Source organism: Heliangelus exortis, chromosome 17, assembly GCF_036169615.1.
Source record: "Heliangelus exortis chromosome 17, bHelExo1.hap1, whole genome shotgun sequence".
Classification (NCBI taxonomy): domain Eukaryota; kingdom Metazoa; phylum Chordata; class Aves; order Apodiformes; family Trochilidae; genus Heliangelus; species Heliangelus exortis.
Window position 1 is genome coordinate 10,940,666 of NC_092438.1, and position 15,966 is coordinate 10,956,631.

At 45.3% G+C, this 15,966-nt stretch overlaps 1 protein-coding gene and 1 long non-coding RNA gene across 4 annotated transcripts in view; one reads left to right on the forward strand and one right to left on the reverse strand.

The window, feature by feature from the left end:
- Positions 1-6,876: 6,876 nt before the first annotated feature.
- Positions 6,877-7,347, reverse strand: LOC139804310 (uncharacterized). Its single transcript, XR_011729334.1, has 2 exons — positions 7,226-7,347; positions 6,877-7,001 (listed from the first exon to the last, which is right to left on the reverse strand). It is a non-coding gene; the product is annotated as an uncharacterized lncRNA (long non-coding RNA).
- A 1,009-nt stretch (positions 7,348-8,356) lies between these two features.
- EPN2 (epsin 2) overlaps positions 8,357-15,966 on the forward strand; it is a 40,406-nt gene continuing 32,796 nt past the window's right edge. For 2 of the 3 annotated variants that reach the window (XM_071761415.1, XM_071761414.1), the window contains exon 1: positions 8,382-8,521. The gene's annotated coding sequence lies outside the window, so the exon portion shown is untranslated. Of the gene's footprint in view, positions 8,522-15,966 lie in introns of all 3 variants that reach the window. The other variant, XM_071761416.1, reaches the window with a different exon arrangement.

Below are 15,966 nucleotides of genomic sequence, written 5' to 3' on the forward strand. Positions count from 1 at the left end.
TCAGCCTCAAGAACAGCTGCACTGTTCTTGGCTCCCCAGGGCAGAGACATTTACTGGTTCAGTAGAGAATTTTAGTGTTTGTTTACATCTACCAGTGTAGGATGGGCTCTGAGCACCCATGGGTGCTAAAAGCACAAAAAGCTGCTACCTGCTTAGGAGGCTTTGTTGAGGATGTAGAACATGATGGTTAATGGAGAGTCTGAGCGAGGGCACACAGGGATGCAGATTTTGGGAGAAATCTGTTACAGCCTCTTCAGGGGAGCTGAGAAACAGCATTTGAGTGATGTGTTTGTCCTCTGCTTTCAAAGGTGACATCCACGCAGGTTTGAAATCATGAAAAGCTGGGAACCAACACATGGGAAGAGAAGAGCTTGAAACAAAAGGTGTCCAGTCCAGAATCCCAACACCAGCAGTGGCTGATTGTGACTGCTGGAGGGAAATGGGTAAGCAGCCACATAATTTCCTTGTTGAGTTATCCCAGGGCCCAGCAGTGTGGGGCTTGGACACTTCCTGAACCAGAGCTGTGTCTGTAAGATGTATCTTGAAATGACAGCTTCTCCAGTTTCCTGACTCCCCCAGGCTCTGATCTCAGAGCAAAACAGGAGGTCTTGCCAGGCCCAGAGGGAAAACATTGGAATCTCATGTTTCTTTCTCATGATAACCAAGTGCAAGCTGGAAAAGCTGATGCAGCCCTGTTCCTTGCAATAAGCCTGCAGTGAAGGATTGCAAGCAGAATAATAGCAAGAGACACAGGGTGCTTGCATGCAAGAGCCTGTGAATTTTCTTCTGAGGGTCAAGTTGGTGGTTTCAGAAGAGGAAATCATCTGCACAGCCCAGCCCTTCCTTTCCAAGTGGTTAAGATCCTGCTGAGTGTAAAGCACTTCTAAGCGTCGCTGTGCAGGTGTCACAAACTGTTCTTCCGGCCCACTGGAGACAGATGTGGGGCTTTCAATACATCAGGCAGCTCAGGTTTATTTGGCTTCCACCCTTACTGATTGGGTTCTTCAGTTTCCACAGCTCAGCAAAGGCCACTTTTGGTATTGCTAAACTCTCTGGTGGCTGCCCCATGGCTTGCAGCCCCTGCTCTGAGTGACATGCAAGCATGAGAAAAGGCTCCTTGTGGGACAGAGGAAACCTCCTGTCTGTAGCAATGTGCTTTGCAGTTATTTTTGAGTGAGGTTGAGGCTGTTGTGGTTTGTGCCCAGATGATACTGGGCCGTGCACAGCCAGTTCCCAGCAGTGCTGGTGTTTTGCCTTTTACCTTCTCTGATCACAGAGATGTTTGGTTTCTAAAGATCAGAAGGGGAATGAGTTCCTTTGACTTCCTCTAATGTTCTCAAGGTCAGGGAGCAATCCTGTATTTCTCCATCTCGTTCAGTCCACAAGAATGTGGAAGTTAGTAGGAGTATTAATTACAGCCAATTATAACCTGCTTGACTAGCCAAGGTGCTCAAATGGCTACTGAAACTTGCTGCCATTGAAGATGGACTTTTCTCTCCAAGAAATGGAGCTTTTTGGTTTTGAGGAGTCCACAGGGCAGTTGTCCAGCAGGACTGATCTGTGGAGCACCTTGGTCAGATAGTGTTAGAACTGAACACATTCCTGAGAAATTCTTGCCAGCAGTGCTGTGTGGTTTGTTTGCTTTTTTGAAATCCTGATGGCTTGTCATGAATCTCTTCCAGCCCAGATGGTGATTTTTTTTTTTTTAATTTATTTTATTTTTAATCTGCTTGTTGATTACACAGGGACCACATATTTACAGCTCTCAGGTGTTGTTTAGTGGGTTGTGTTTTTGTTGTTTTGGGGGGATATTTTGTTTTTGCATTCTGAAGCCCTGTTGAGGATGAGCTGCTCTTTAGGATGAGGACAGCAGCAGTGACAAGCTCAGAGTCACCACCAGGAATGCAAATTTGAAAGTAGCAAGTGGATTTGTGAGCCTGGGAATGGAGGAAGTCGCTTGCAGAAGTGGGAATCAGAAACCTAGAAATTGGGCCAAGTATTTAAGTGACTGGCTGGGTGCTGTGCAAACACAAACCAAATAGACAGCCCTCACTTTTCATCTGTCAAAGGGAAAAAGTATCAGCTTTTCAGCTGTGATAATCAGTGATGGGCATCCAGCTGTAATCCAGGGATGTGGCAGCTCTGGGTTACCAATCCCTTAGTTTACAAGAGACAGAGCTCAAAGTGCCTGTGGCTTCCAGAACTTGGTCTGCTTCAGGGATCCTGCATTTGCTACTGGGAGTGACAGCAACACTGAAATTGAGCTCAGTCTGGCTGCAGCCATATGTTGTAGCTATACAGCCCAGTTCCCAGGGGAATAAACTGATGTGGTTGTCCAAAGAGGCTGTGCTGCCAGGCATGGCTTCTCTGCCAGGTGCTCTAGGAATGGAGCATGAACAAGGGAAGCTCATGTTGTCCAGGTGATGTCCCAGGTCCCCCTGTTTATGGTGGTGGTGTCCCAAAAAGAGGGGTCCATCACCCAGTGTGCAAGAAGCTGAACCACAGAGTCAAGATATTTGCTTTAATCCCCAGTTCTGCCCAGAAAAGGGAGCAGCAAGCTCATCTTTCCAAAATACAAGTGCCACTTTTTAACTTAAACTTGTAAAATTACTCTAATTTTATTCTCTCATTTGCATACATGATCACTTCAGCAGATATTCTCTTCCATTTAAAGTGACAGTGTTTTAAAATTTCACTCTGCATTCTCAAAGAGAAAGGAGCTTCTTGTTAGTAGGGTCCCTCTAGCCTATGGGTGGACATTTTCGTTTGCTAATAGTGCATTAATATGCTAATTTTATGTCAATATGGTGACTCCAATTAATCAGTGTTCTCTACCTAGTGCTCAAGGCTATAACCAAGGTAAGTTGCAGGGAGCACTCCCTTCCATCCCTTTCATCTGTCCCAAGGACAGGCTGTTGACTACTTTGGATGTGTTTTCCTCTAATTGGGACAGGTTTTTTCTCTAATTCTTGCTGTCTCAGTGTTACACAAGCTCTATTTTTATTCTGTGTCTATTTATTCTGTCTTATGTGACTTGTCCCCCCCCAAAAAAATTTAATAACCAACATCAGTGTGATAACACTGATTTGTCTTGGTACCCCTGCTCCACCTTAGGTAAGAGGTAGGTGAATCACTGCACCGATCTCCTGTGGATGAGGTTGTGCTTTGCTCATAGGCCCTGGAATTTTGTGTTTATATGTGAAACCCTTTGCACTTGAGTGTACCCCATCCTCTGACAGCAGTGCCCACTGGTGAGCTGCTTGGCTGTAGGTACACTTCATTTTCCCCCTTTCTACTATTACTGTACAAAGTCTTTTGCCTTCCTGACCAGCCTAAATCACTGCCCCAGCCCAGCAGGAAAGATCCAGTTTCCAGATGCTACAGAGCCACGGGTACAGCTTCTCTTGCTTTTCTGATCCTTTGCTCATCATGAGCCCCACAGGATGGTTTCCCTCAAGGTGAGAAACACCTGGGAGGAGTGAGAATCATCCCTTGTGCAACAACCCAAGTCATCCTGCAAGTTGTTATTACCAAGCCTTGATTGGTCTGAGGATGGGCCTGGGGCCAAAGGGAGGGTCTGACTGTTTGGGTGACATTCTTAAAGTGGCTGCAGGAATGATGAAGAGGAACTCTGATGGGTGGTGGTGTCCATCAGCTCCTCCCTGGCAGGAAGTCCTCTCATCATGGCAAGGAGGTAGTCGAGAGGGATTATTCAAACTCGACCAAACACAAAGGGAATCCTTGTCCTCCAGCATGGGCTTATGGACTCTGCCTTGGTGATTTGCTTTGGGGAACCAGGTGCCAACCCTCAGTGTAGCCCATCTGCTCTACAGACACCCTGACCTCGAGTCTGCTGCTCAGAGCTATGCAGAGGGTCCCCATGGGTGAGTGCTCCCAGCCTGGGAACAAGCAGTAAATCCGAGCTCTTTAGGTCAAAAGTGGTGGTTGTATCGTATTAAACAAGAAAAATACTTCTTCATTGGTCAGTGGGGCTTTGCAGTGGTCCTGTCCCCTCCTTTCTGCTGGTGTGAGAGCTCATCTGACCTTGTGGGGAGGTGGTTCAGGGAGCTAAGCTGGCTGAGAAGCAACTCTCCCCCTCAAAAAAGTTATCTGTCTTCATCACAATTGTACAAACTGGTGGTGGGAGAGAGGGAGGGAAAGGGTGGTGGAGGAAGGGCAGAAACCACAGCACCATGACTTAGGTCAATTAAAACTGTTGTGGAATTTCACCTCAAGGCTTTTAGTGAGATTTGATGTAAGCAATGCAGTAGCCTTGGCTTCTCAAGATGGCACAGGGAGAAACTGCACCTGCAGAGCAGTAAGGAGAAAGGAATGAGGGAAGGTGCCTGCAGATGAGAATGGCTCTGACTTCTAAAGAAACACAGCACTTGGTAATTACTAGAATGAAGCGTGCTTCAAATGTTACTGCTTCTTGTCCTGTCAGTGCATATTCATTTTGAGAAAAACAGCGTGCTGGGGCTGCATTCTTTCTCTCCCCTTTTTGTGAATCTGCCAACGAAAAGGTCAGAAAAGGTCTGTTTGGAAAGCCCATGTTAGAGGTGTCTTAAACTTGAACTTGTCAAAATGAACATTTGAATTGGAAACAGTTCTACAAGTTTGTCTGCATCACAAATGAAAGCAAAACCTCATGCAGCAAACTCTGTTCTGACTGAATTTGAGTCAAGTCCAGGTGAGCTTGGGCATGGGATTACTGGGCTATACTCTTCCCCTCTGTGGATTTTGTCATGTGGATTTTGTTCCCTGTAACTACACTTAGAGATGTTTGAAAAAAACAAGCTAAATATGACAGGAACTAAATTTTGGTCTCTTTGGCTTGTAGACCAATTCCATGCCAGGGCTGTAGACCTGTGGATCCATGTGTCTAGTTAAAACACACAAGAGTGTAACTGGGATTTTGTTATTTCAAGAAAATATTTATGAATCCAGGAGGGAATAACCTGGAATGAACGCTAATTTTGAAGAACTGGTATATTTTCTCTATCACTGTCACCAACATGCAGATGGCTCAGAAAAGTCAGAAGAGGGCCTGTGCTCTTTGGGAAATGTCTGTGTCTTTGGCTCTGAGGACAACAATGATTGCATTTGCCCAGATTCTCATTTAATTACCAGATTTCCAAAACTCCCAGTAAGGACTTAAGTCCCTGTTTACCCCCTGTGGGTGCAAATGGCTTCCCAGGGAGGCTGAGAAATGCCAACTCCCCCTGGAGCTGGTGTGAGTGGAGGGTGCCCAACCTCCTGAGACACCAGGCAGGTTCTTATTTGGCTACTTAATACAGATTTAATTGCTGAATATTACACGTGCCTTCGTTAGATGATGCTGGTCTATTTTTGAATTGATTCCTCTGGAGACCTATAGGTTAGGAGTGGGAAGGAAAATCAGTAATGGAGCAAAAATGAGTGTGATTTAGAGATCAGATTGCATACAGCTAGAGCCATGCATCAGGATAATGAGATTCAGTCTTGTTTGGTTACAAGCACTGGAGACAGAAGCAGAAAATGTGATCCACCAAGCTAGCTCTCAGGAAATGAGAAACAATAGAGTGAGGAAATCAAATTTCAAACCACGGGGATATATTTATCAAGTTTTCCTTAGAATTTTTGCACGGATTTTCGGTGCAGCTTTTTTTTTTCTGTATTTTTGTTTGTTTGTTTGTTTTGGTCAGTCAACATATGGCTGGAGGATTAGATCACTGTAAAGCACTGTTGTTTGTGACCTATTTGTTAACGTGGGGCTGGGGTCAGTGAGATGAGATGAATTTCCTTGTCACTGCTCAGTGCTTTTTCAAGCACTGTTCCTGTTGTCACTCACACCGTGGCCAGACATTTGGAACAAACTCATTAGCTAATTAGTGGTGTGCTCAGCCCCACGTGGCAGTCGTTGCTGTGTGGGTAATGTTCACATTATGGCTGTGGAACAGGGCCTCCTGTGGCTTCCTGGCAGCTGCTCTTCCCTAGGTTAGTTGGGAGGGCAGCTGTGGATGGGGAGAGCCAGGGGAGGCCCTGCCTGCTCTGTCTTTGCTGGAAATCTCTTGCATCCCAGACACCTCCCTGCAGCACAGCTCCTTATCCTCCTGCTCTTTGCCATGCAACAATCCCTCTCCTCCCACTCGCTGGATTCACTGCCACCATCTGCTTTCTCCATGAGGACCACTCTGCTGCCATGCTGGGAGGTGCCATGGTTATTTATTGGCTCCTGATGCTGAACTTCATTTGCAAATAATGGTCTTGAACTGCAGCTCTGCCAACACAGCTGCAAAGCTGTGGGCTGGGAACGATTTGATAGAGTGGCTCAGGTCAACATCCAAGGTGTGGTACAGCCTGCTTGAAAGAGGGATGGGGTGGTGCTGGGGTGGAAAGCTTTCTACAGGAGCTCCTGGGTTGAAAATCACAAGACAAATAGCAGTGACCTCCTGTTGCTAATGTGAAGCAAGGGTCATGGATCTATGGCCCTGAGTCCCCTCTCACTGGGGATGTCCCAAGGAACCACCACAAGGGATCATCCTTTTGGTGCATCTGTATTGGCTGGGTACCTGGCCAGCATCACGGAACACTGTGACCCTGGGTGTTAACACAAGTGTAACAACAGAAAAAAAAAAAAAAAAAAAAGTAATTGCACTTGACTGGCTTGTTTTGCTTGTGCTAAGTGGCTTGATCTGGTTGATACAAAACACAGTTTTGTTGATACAGGCACACCAGCTGCAGGAGCTCCTTGCTGGGTTCATTGATTTGTACCCTTACGCTCCAGACAGAGACACCTGGGATGGAGCTGGAAATGGAGAGGAAGCTGCCTCCTGCTTTGGGGAGGTGCCTGCCCAGACCTGGAAGGCAGGCAGGAGAGAAGACAGTAGAAACCCATGGTTTTCTTCCCATTTTATTTCAGCCAGGAGCTTTCTTCTTGTTCTTTAGAGCTGTCAGCACCTAATCATTAGGATTAATGAATGTGCACAGAAACATTAGGTTTCCATCATTACTGTTTTCTCCTAAAGAAGAAAAGAGGGAAGTTTTCTTTCAGCTCCTGCTGATAGCGTCAGATGCGTGCTGATCCTCTATTTTTTTCACCCAGAACTTAATTCTTTCTAGCTCAAGGTTAAGAGCTAAGCCAGCATCTCTAGCTGTGGAAGACTTGGCTTCCCAGCTACCAGATGGTATTCAAAGCATTTGAACTAGCAGCATTTCTAAACAAGTTGCTTTTAATGCAGCTTACCCAGTGTTTCACTGCAGTCCCCGTTCTTCTGTGTTTAATCCTCGATCCGTCTCCTATTGAGGTCAGTGGGAATTTTGCTCCCGGGGCTGGGCCCAAAGTTTGCCCAGCCTGACCTTCCTTCCCCGTGAAAAGCAATACTTTTATAAACTGGATTTTCCTCCAAGCTCACTTGGTTTTGTCGTGCTTCGGCAAGGCGAGAATTCCTCAGGAACCCGGGTTTTAAGTGACCGGTGGCACTACTCAGAGCCAGCTTAACCCCAGCAGTGTCCCCGACAGCCAAACTTCTCCCCTGACCCGCGCTAACCCTGACCCGGTTCCCCAGCTGCGTGTCTCCCGTTTCCTTCAATTGTCCCAGGGTTTAACGATGGGAACAAATGTATCCAGGGAGAACTACAATGAGACCACGAACCTCCTCCAACCTGCGATCCCGGACACAGGTTTTAGTCATTATCCCCAGAGGGGAAGGACGTGAGCTCCAACCCGCCCGGACTGCCCGGCTCCTCTGGCCAGGTTCGTGCCTGCGTGTCCCTCCGATCCCCATGGTGGCAACCACAAAGCTCCCCAGGTGCCCCCCCCATCCAATAATTTTTGTATTTGGCGTCTATGGAGGAGAAGGAAAGTTGCTGTAACCCTTGCGAGGCCATAGGAGCAGCTCCAAGACCTGGCAGCCCACCCGGGACGCTGCTTTTTTGTTTTGTGTGTGTGTGGGGGGATCCCTTCTGCCCCTCAAAGCAGGGCTTCCCCACCCTGAAATCGGTTTCCCTTTGGAAATGCGAGCGGGAAGGGCGTTCCCTTCGCCTTCCTAAGGCCCTGCCCGGCCGCTGAACCTGCCCGAAGCCCCCGCTGCTGCCGGCCCCTGCCCCTCCGAGGCCGGGAGGACGGCGGGGCCCGGCTGCGGGGAGAGGCGGCGGGGCAGTGCGGGGGAGCCCTGTTGGCTGCCAGGAGGAGCCGGCAGCGGCCTCCGTGCTCTGGGCGGGTGTGGAGGGAGGGGACGCTCAGCGCTGTCACCCCCCACCCACCTCCCAAACCTCCCGCTTCCCTCCCTCCCTCCTCCGCCCGCCCTTCGCCTCGCCGCGCCCGGGCTGGGGACGCGCCTCGGGGACGCGCCTCGGGGACGCGCGCGGCCGCCGGTTCCGCCTCCTCCGCCGCCTCCCCCCCGGCCGCCGCCATGTTGGATGGTGCGTGTGGGTGTCAAACCCAGCCAGAGGCGGCGGCGGCCGCGCACTGGGACACCCCCCCCCTCTCTTCCCGCGGCCCTTTCCCCGCTCCTCCCGCACCTTCCGCACGCCGCGTCAGGTCAGTCCGGGAACCGCGGGGCGCTTGAGGGGGGGAGAAGGGACGGACGGCTCGGCGGAAGAGCCTCCCTCCGCCTTTTCCCCTCAGCAGAGGGGTGCGGGGTGGGCTCGGGAAAGGCCCCCTGGGGCTCCGGGCCTCCCCGCGGCGAAGGAGCGGGACCCGCCGGACGGGTGCGGGGGTGGGGCGGTGGCTGAGGAGCGCGGGGCCGGGGCAGGTGGGGCCGGGGGTGGGGGTGTTCAGGGTGTGGGGGGAAGCGGCGGGGCAGCCCCGGCGGGGGGCTCGGGGTGGCCTTTGTTGTCTCCATGGGGTGGGCAGCAACAGTTCCTGCCCATCATGGCAGCCCGGCGGCGGGGCCGCGGGAGCAGGGAGCGCGCCTCGGGGGCCCGCCGGGTCGGGGCTGCCCGGGGTAACGGCGGGGGACACACACACACACACACGACACGATCGCCCCGGCCTTTCGGTCCCGCTCGGGGCCAGCAGCCTCCGGAAGGGTTTTGGACGCCGGCCGAAAGTTTGGGCCCTGCCTTCCCGTGCCGATGGGGCCGACCGCGTCCCTGGAAGCCACCTGGGCTGGGGCCGCGGGGGATGGCGGCGGCCTGCGGGCTGAGGTGGGGGGGATCACGGCGGGGGCCTCCGGTTCCCCGTGTCCGTCACCTCCCTTCTGCCTCCGGAACCTTAATCGTGGGGCTGCGGGGTTTATTTTATTGGTCTTTTCAGTGATATAGTCGGTATGGGTGATGTGGAGTGATGTGGAGTAGTGCTTTTAATTATTTTTAAGGGGTTATTTAATCTGTTTTTTTTTTTTTTTTTCCCTCAATTTTTCCCTTTACAGATTGGTCTTGGGTACTGAGTGTGCTGCGTTATATTAGCTATTATTATTATTGTTGTGAAGTATACTGGAGCAAGAATTATATCACAGGTTACCCACCACGGGAGTTTGCTATTTTAAAGCCATAGGGCTTACTGATAATGCTTGGTCTTGGTTTTATTTAGCCAGGGGGTATGAAATGCTTCCCCCCCTCTCCCCTACTTAAGCATGGCATCATCACTCTTTGGAAAAGTTATATTTAAAATTTGCATGAATTGGACATGCTTCTCATTCTTAATCTACTAAGAAAACATCCTGAGTTATATCTAATGTAATTATATTATAATATAATTATGTGTATAATATAATTATATATATATACACACATACATTTTGAACAGGAGGCCTAAAATATTTCTTCAGATTGTTCAAGTGTGTTGCGGATGTTACGGACCATAAAAGGCTGACTTTTAGGAGTTCAAAATGCAAATCAGGCCACAAGCTTAAGTTTTATTATTCTCCCCACTGAAATACATGTTTTATGGTAATATGGAGCTCTTGTGTAATTCCGGTGTGTTGCTGTGCTTGGTGTGAGGCAAGGTCATAGAAAATAGGATTGTTAGGATGTGAAATATGGGATGTTACAATGGGTTTTGGTTTAAAAAATAAATATGTTGTAACAATATCTTCAGCAAAATACAGCCTGTCTAGGGAGTACTACTAAATATGTTTGCCTTGGCTGATTCTTGGATGCATCATTTTTGCACAAACTTGTGTATGGTTTTTATTGTGAAGAATCAAAACTTGGGATAAATTTTCTTGTAATAATCTTGGGGTAATGGTGAACTAGCTAGATAAGAGTTTCAGAGCTCTAATCTTCCTTATGCTAAATATTTAACTATGTTATCAAAAAATCATCAAGTACAAATTAACCCTGAGTATGCATTCCTGGAGATGAATTCTGATAATGTCAGGTTGACTGCAAGTTTTACTTCAGGAAGTTTGACTTACAAGTGCTGATTGTAACTTCCTTGATGCCATAAAGTCACTCTGTGACATCATCCCTCTGTGATGATGGCTCCCTGACACCTTAGCTTGACTTTTTTATGTGCTGACAAATGAAAACTCCTCTCTGCTTTTAAGAAACAAAATATAATGAAATAATAACAGGGTGAATCTCTCTCTTTAGAGAAAAACAACTGACTTGTACCCTAGCTAGGAGCTGAGTAACCTTGGATAATATTTGAGCAAGAAAAGTCCCATCTGTGAGTTACCTGGTGGTCCTCATCTCCTGTGAGGTGTCTGAGACCTGGCTGTAGGGTAGCCTGGATGGGAATGTTTGTGCTGTTTTCCACATCCATTATTCCTACAGTCATTTTTAATGAATAGTTGACAAGCATCTGATGTCCAGTGCAAGTAATGCTGTATAATGAAATGAGCATAAATTAATTCAGCTTCTCCTGGCCACATCATTGTTTACGTAACTGGTTAATCATGCTAATTTTGTTTCAGCTTTCAGCCATTTGATTGCTTTTCAACTTGGAGATTTTAAGACATCTCAAATCTTGGATCAGTGCTGTGAAATGCCAAAGGGCCTAATCTGTTTCTTCATAAATTACTGATAAGTCTTTCTTCATGCAGAAATTGGTGTTTTGTTGTTTTTTGAGAAATAATTAAATGATCTGGTTTAGGAGAAATACATTGCAGAGTAGTTATGGTATTCATGATCTTGCTTTTCTTAGGTCTTGTCAGTAGATTGGGGAAATGGCTATTGGTTTTGCCTGGGCTAGAAGAATATAAGTTATTGTAAAATCTTTATTTAATGACTGGGACTCAGGCAGGAACTTTCCAGTCTTACAGAGCCATATTTGCAGAGCACTAAATTGTCTCTTGGGATCTTGCTAATAGAAAATGAAAGGTGCCTGTTTTGTATGAACGTCTGCAATGTTCTTTTTTCACTTTCCCTTGCTCTGATCTAGGCAGGGAAAAGTATCGAAACGTACTGGTACCCTGCTGTCTTAAGTGCTTCAAAGAACAGCAGTGGTTTTTTTTGTTGTTTTTTTTTTTTCCTGTGCATTTCAGTAGCCTGACTGCTCATTAAGAAGGCATGAGACACCGTGGAGGAGAACAACATGTGTCCTGTCCTCTAGAATAAAACCTGCTAGGTCTAATTGTAGGTCCTCTACCATTGCTATGCTTCAGTTTCATTACTGGTATGTGCTGAATAGTAGACCATGAAAAGTCCCAGAATTAATCAGGTTAGATGGTTGTTCCAGGATTGCTTTCCTGTTCCTTCTCTGTGTGTGAGAATTTAGAATGCTTGTGTGTCAGAATAACTGAATTCAGAGGCTGCAAGCTTCAGGATGAATCCAGAACGAAGTGGTTGTTGCAGTTGAGCCTCTGGGTGAGCTGTACAGGATGTGGAAAGGTACAGAAAGCTACTGTTGCTTATATATAATTTTGAAAAGAGTAGTTTTGCCTTTGGTTTTCAAATCTGTGATTTGGTTGATTTTATGACAATGCTTCAAACTATTGCTTAAAGGTGAAATAGATCAAGCTGTTCTAAGAGGTGTTTTGCAGGTAACTAGAGGTTGTAGGCAGGTTTTAAAGAGAGAGTAGCTTAAATTACTGTGATGGAGGTCCTTAGCTCTAGCATCTGTGTTTCAGAGTTACCACAGGAAGTTAAATGCACATAAGCATCCAATAGTGGAGTTTATATGAATTATATTAATTACTAAATTAGTGTAAAAGTATTTTGTGTTTTCTAGTTGCAATGCCACTGTCAGCTGGAGGTGTTTACTAGAATTTGGTTTGCAATTCCCTCTGTGCATTTCTCAGTGGAAATGTTACTACAAATCAGTATTCTTAATGAAATGCCTTTCTTCTGTATAGGTAATTTCTAGCCTTTTCTTTGGTATGCTACAAAAATTGAACTTAAAAATTGACCCCAGAACCAATGCCCTCTGTTCTGTTAATTGTTAGCAGTGTGAATATCTGTTTTCATTTTTTTAACACCCAAGGCTGTTAACATAGATACCTCTGACTCCAGTGCCTTGAGTTTGCCTCCAAGGTCAGACTTGGGCTGTTCAGGCTGCCTCTCCCCTGTCTCACACACTGACTTGAAAAAGCCAGCTCTTTCCAGGTGGGAAACACAAGCACGGAGCAGAGGAGAGCTGGGCAGGAGCAGGGGAGTACAGCTTGGTCAAACCAGTCCCAGCCCAGCAGAGATCTCCCTGTTGGAGGCTCCCCTTACCTAAACTTTCTGGTGATGGTGGCTGAATAAAGTTCTAAAGCATCTCCAACTCATGTTTGGTTGTCCTGATGCATGCAATTTATTTTCAATTAGGAGTCCTCCTTCCATGCTCCCTGAAGTAATGAGTTGAAATTTGTTCATGCAACCTCTGCAGTTTTCTTCCACCTTGTTGGCTGCTCCTGTCTTTCCTGCAAGTGCTGTTTTATTCATGTTGTCTACACTTGCTGTAGAATGTAACTGTATAATAAGTACTGAACACACAAGGCATGACAAGCAGAATAGTTTAGGAGGGTGACCCGGGCAGGAGAATGCCTGAATGCAATCTGCTGCTGTAGATGTGGTACAAGCTTATTGGACTTCTTTCTGTCTCCTTCTGCTTTCTTATCTTCATCCCTACCTTGTACTCTGCACACGTATCCATCTGTTTTAGTGCTTATTTGAAGAGCAGTCCTGGTTCCTCTCCCTGGTCAGGTCCCGTGTGTGTTTCCTGTGGCTCAGATTTGATCACCTTTAGAGCCAATGTTTGGGTGGATATTCTTTTTCAGCAGAAATTTCTGTTCTTATCCCTTCCAATAAAACATTAATCTCTGGATAATTTGCTCTTTTTAACTTATAGTGCAGCATACAACGAGCAATACTTTTACCAATTAAGTAATAAATTTTTTTTAGAAGTTCAGAGCTACTTATTAGTTTAAAAGGATGCCAGTTGAAAAGTATACCTTACCTCGAGGTGTTTCTCTCCTTCCAGACAGAAATCAGAAGACTTTTGTGCCTTGTTTGTTTTTTACTGTAGTGTTGTTATACTTTTGGGCTTGTTGTTCTGGAAGTGACTCCTTGAAGATAAATGGTGGAGTCTGGGGGTCGTGACTCAAGTGCCACATCTGTTCCTCTAGAGGAATTCAACAAGCAGACATTGATTTTAATCTCCCTGCAGTTCTGAAGATGTCACTTACATAATGTAACATCTCCTAAAAGCCAACTGCTAGTTTTCTTTATTTAAAAAGCAGAAAGCCAAATAGGGCGAGCTCTGGACTTCGTTGCTGTTGGGTCTGTTCTCTTTGGTCGAGTTTTGCCACCAGAAATGCTACAATATACCCTTGCTGGTTAAAAGTATCAGTTTGGACAGCTAAGGCGCTAATGATGACAGGGATGTTACTTTACTTTTTTTTCTTTACAGACTCTTAAATAATAATTTCCAGACTTAGCATCAATTTAGAAGTTTCTGAACCATTACAAGGGCAACAGTCTTTTTGTAGCTTTGCTAGAACAAAGACATTTTAAGAATCTTAATAGAGAATCGTATAATCTTATTACAACTTCTGTTTAAATCACTTCCTTGTACTTAAATAACAATCTGTCACCAACTATTTCTTGATTGCAGTTTTTGTCAGATGCAATTTATCCCCCTCTGTGTTTTTGTTACATTTTTTTTCTGATTGCACAACCCTGAGGTTGGCAAGCAATTTCTCAAACAGTTCTGACTTCATTGGGACTAATCGCATGAGTAATTGCTCACTGGTGGAAGGTTTGTACAGTTCAAAAATAAGACCTTTGTTTGCAGGACTTCATGGACAGAAAACACAAATAACTGGTGTACTCAGTTCTAATATTCCTTAGGGAAAGGCAAAACAAAGTATTTTTAAAGACAACTTCCTCCCCTGAGACACAGGCATGAAAGAGTCCCCCAGACATCTTTCTTTGTAGGTAGGAAATCTGTTCTCAAGTTGTGTGTTGCTAACTAGGTGTGCAGGCTCCAAGCAGCATTTTAGTTATGTTTTATTATTTTACTTATGTTTTTCTTTTAGTAGTGAGGATGTCTTCAGCTAAATCTGTTGACCCAGTAGTTGCTGCTGCAGCTGCCCTTCTACTAACTTTCAGCTTAGTTTGGACAGGGATGAGCCTTGTGGCAACAGATGTTTGAGCTAACCCTGTGAAATCAGCCAGAATTTAAGACCATTAATTAATCTTTATTATTCAGTTCTAAATAGAATTATTTGAAGACACGTCCTTGCACCCTGATGGGTGGTGAAGCAGCGTGTTCTCTGTTGTGGGTTCTATGTGAAGAAAAGCACTTGATTTAATATTTGAAAAACAGACATGTAATATTTTTAATTACTTAGTTCACTAATTAATTAGTGAAGCGCCCTACCATTTTGTGACATTGCTGGAGCATGAGCAGTGATGTCTGTTTAGAGGAGGATCTGAATTGTGTGTTGCCAGCAGGACTGAGATCCAGGGAAGATTTGGTGAATCTTTACAATGCCCCTGCCCAGGTGCCTCATCACTTGATAAAAGCCTCTTCCTGGAATGACCATTAGAAAGCATAAGACTCACATTTGGTATGTTATCTAATGAAATATTTGCCTTCTGAGCCCATACTGGCTCATTGCTTGGGGCTTTTTTTTTTTTTTTTTTTTTTTTTTTTTTAGGGCTTGCAATGATTATTACTGATTAGAAGTGTTAATATTTTAGCATTCATTAAGCTAAACTTTGTCTATGAATTTCATAGAGTGTTTCTCAGCAAGTAAAAAATGCCTCTGTTGGAATGTTTTTAGGTAAAAAGCATAGGATACACAAAGTTCATCTCTTACAAGTATGTATATCAGAAATCAGTACTTTATATTACTAATTGTAGTTTTTGAGAATCTCTAACTTTCTTTTCTGTATTTTTAAAGCAGAAGCTTCTACAAGCTGCTCAGAACAACAGTAAGGCTGTCATTGTACTGGGCTGTAATGCAGCCTGTGGTTTTTTTTACACTTTTTCAGCAAAGCAGCTGCTTCCTGAGGATTTTAAAAGATTGGTACCTGGGTGGCTCATTTGTAAGATACAAAGTGTTTATATGTTTACTGGCTCTCTTGGGAAGATTTAATAAGGAAGAAAAATACAACAATGTTTATAATTGGGCTTACTTGGCTTTCAGAACTGTTAAATTTTAGAGCAGCTGAAGTATAAAAGCTTGTGTGACAGCAAAATCACTTCTAGACTGTTTGATTGCAGAGAAGCACTGAGGTATATCATCAAAGGATGTAAAGGGTTTTTTTTTTAAGTCTGCAAAACTGCTTAAGTGTTGCATTTAAAATTTACAAATCGCTGACCCCTTTGTGAAACACTGAGACAGACTGAAATGTCTGGGGTTTTTGGGTTTTTTTGTTTTTTTTTTCTACATTTGACTACCTACTGAATAATCTCCTTTGGCCTAGCCTGCTGGTATAAGCACACTGAATTCTATAGTTGACATTTTGGTGTCTGTCTGCTGACAAATTGTCTGCATATATTTAATTTCACAACATTACAAACGTGATGCCCCCAAGAGAGTTGAGTTACATTGACTTTCAAAACCAGAACATCTATGAGTGAAGGTGTGTGACACTGGGGAGTGCTCT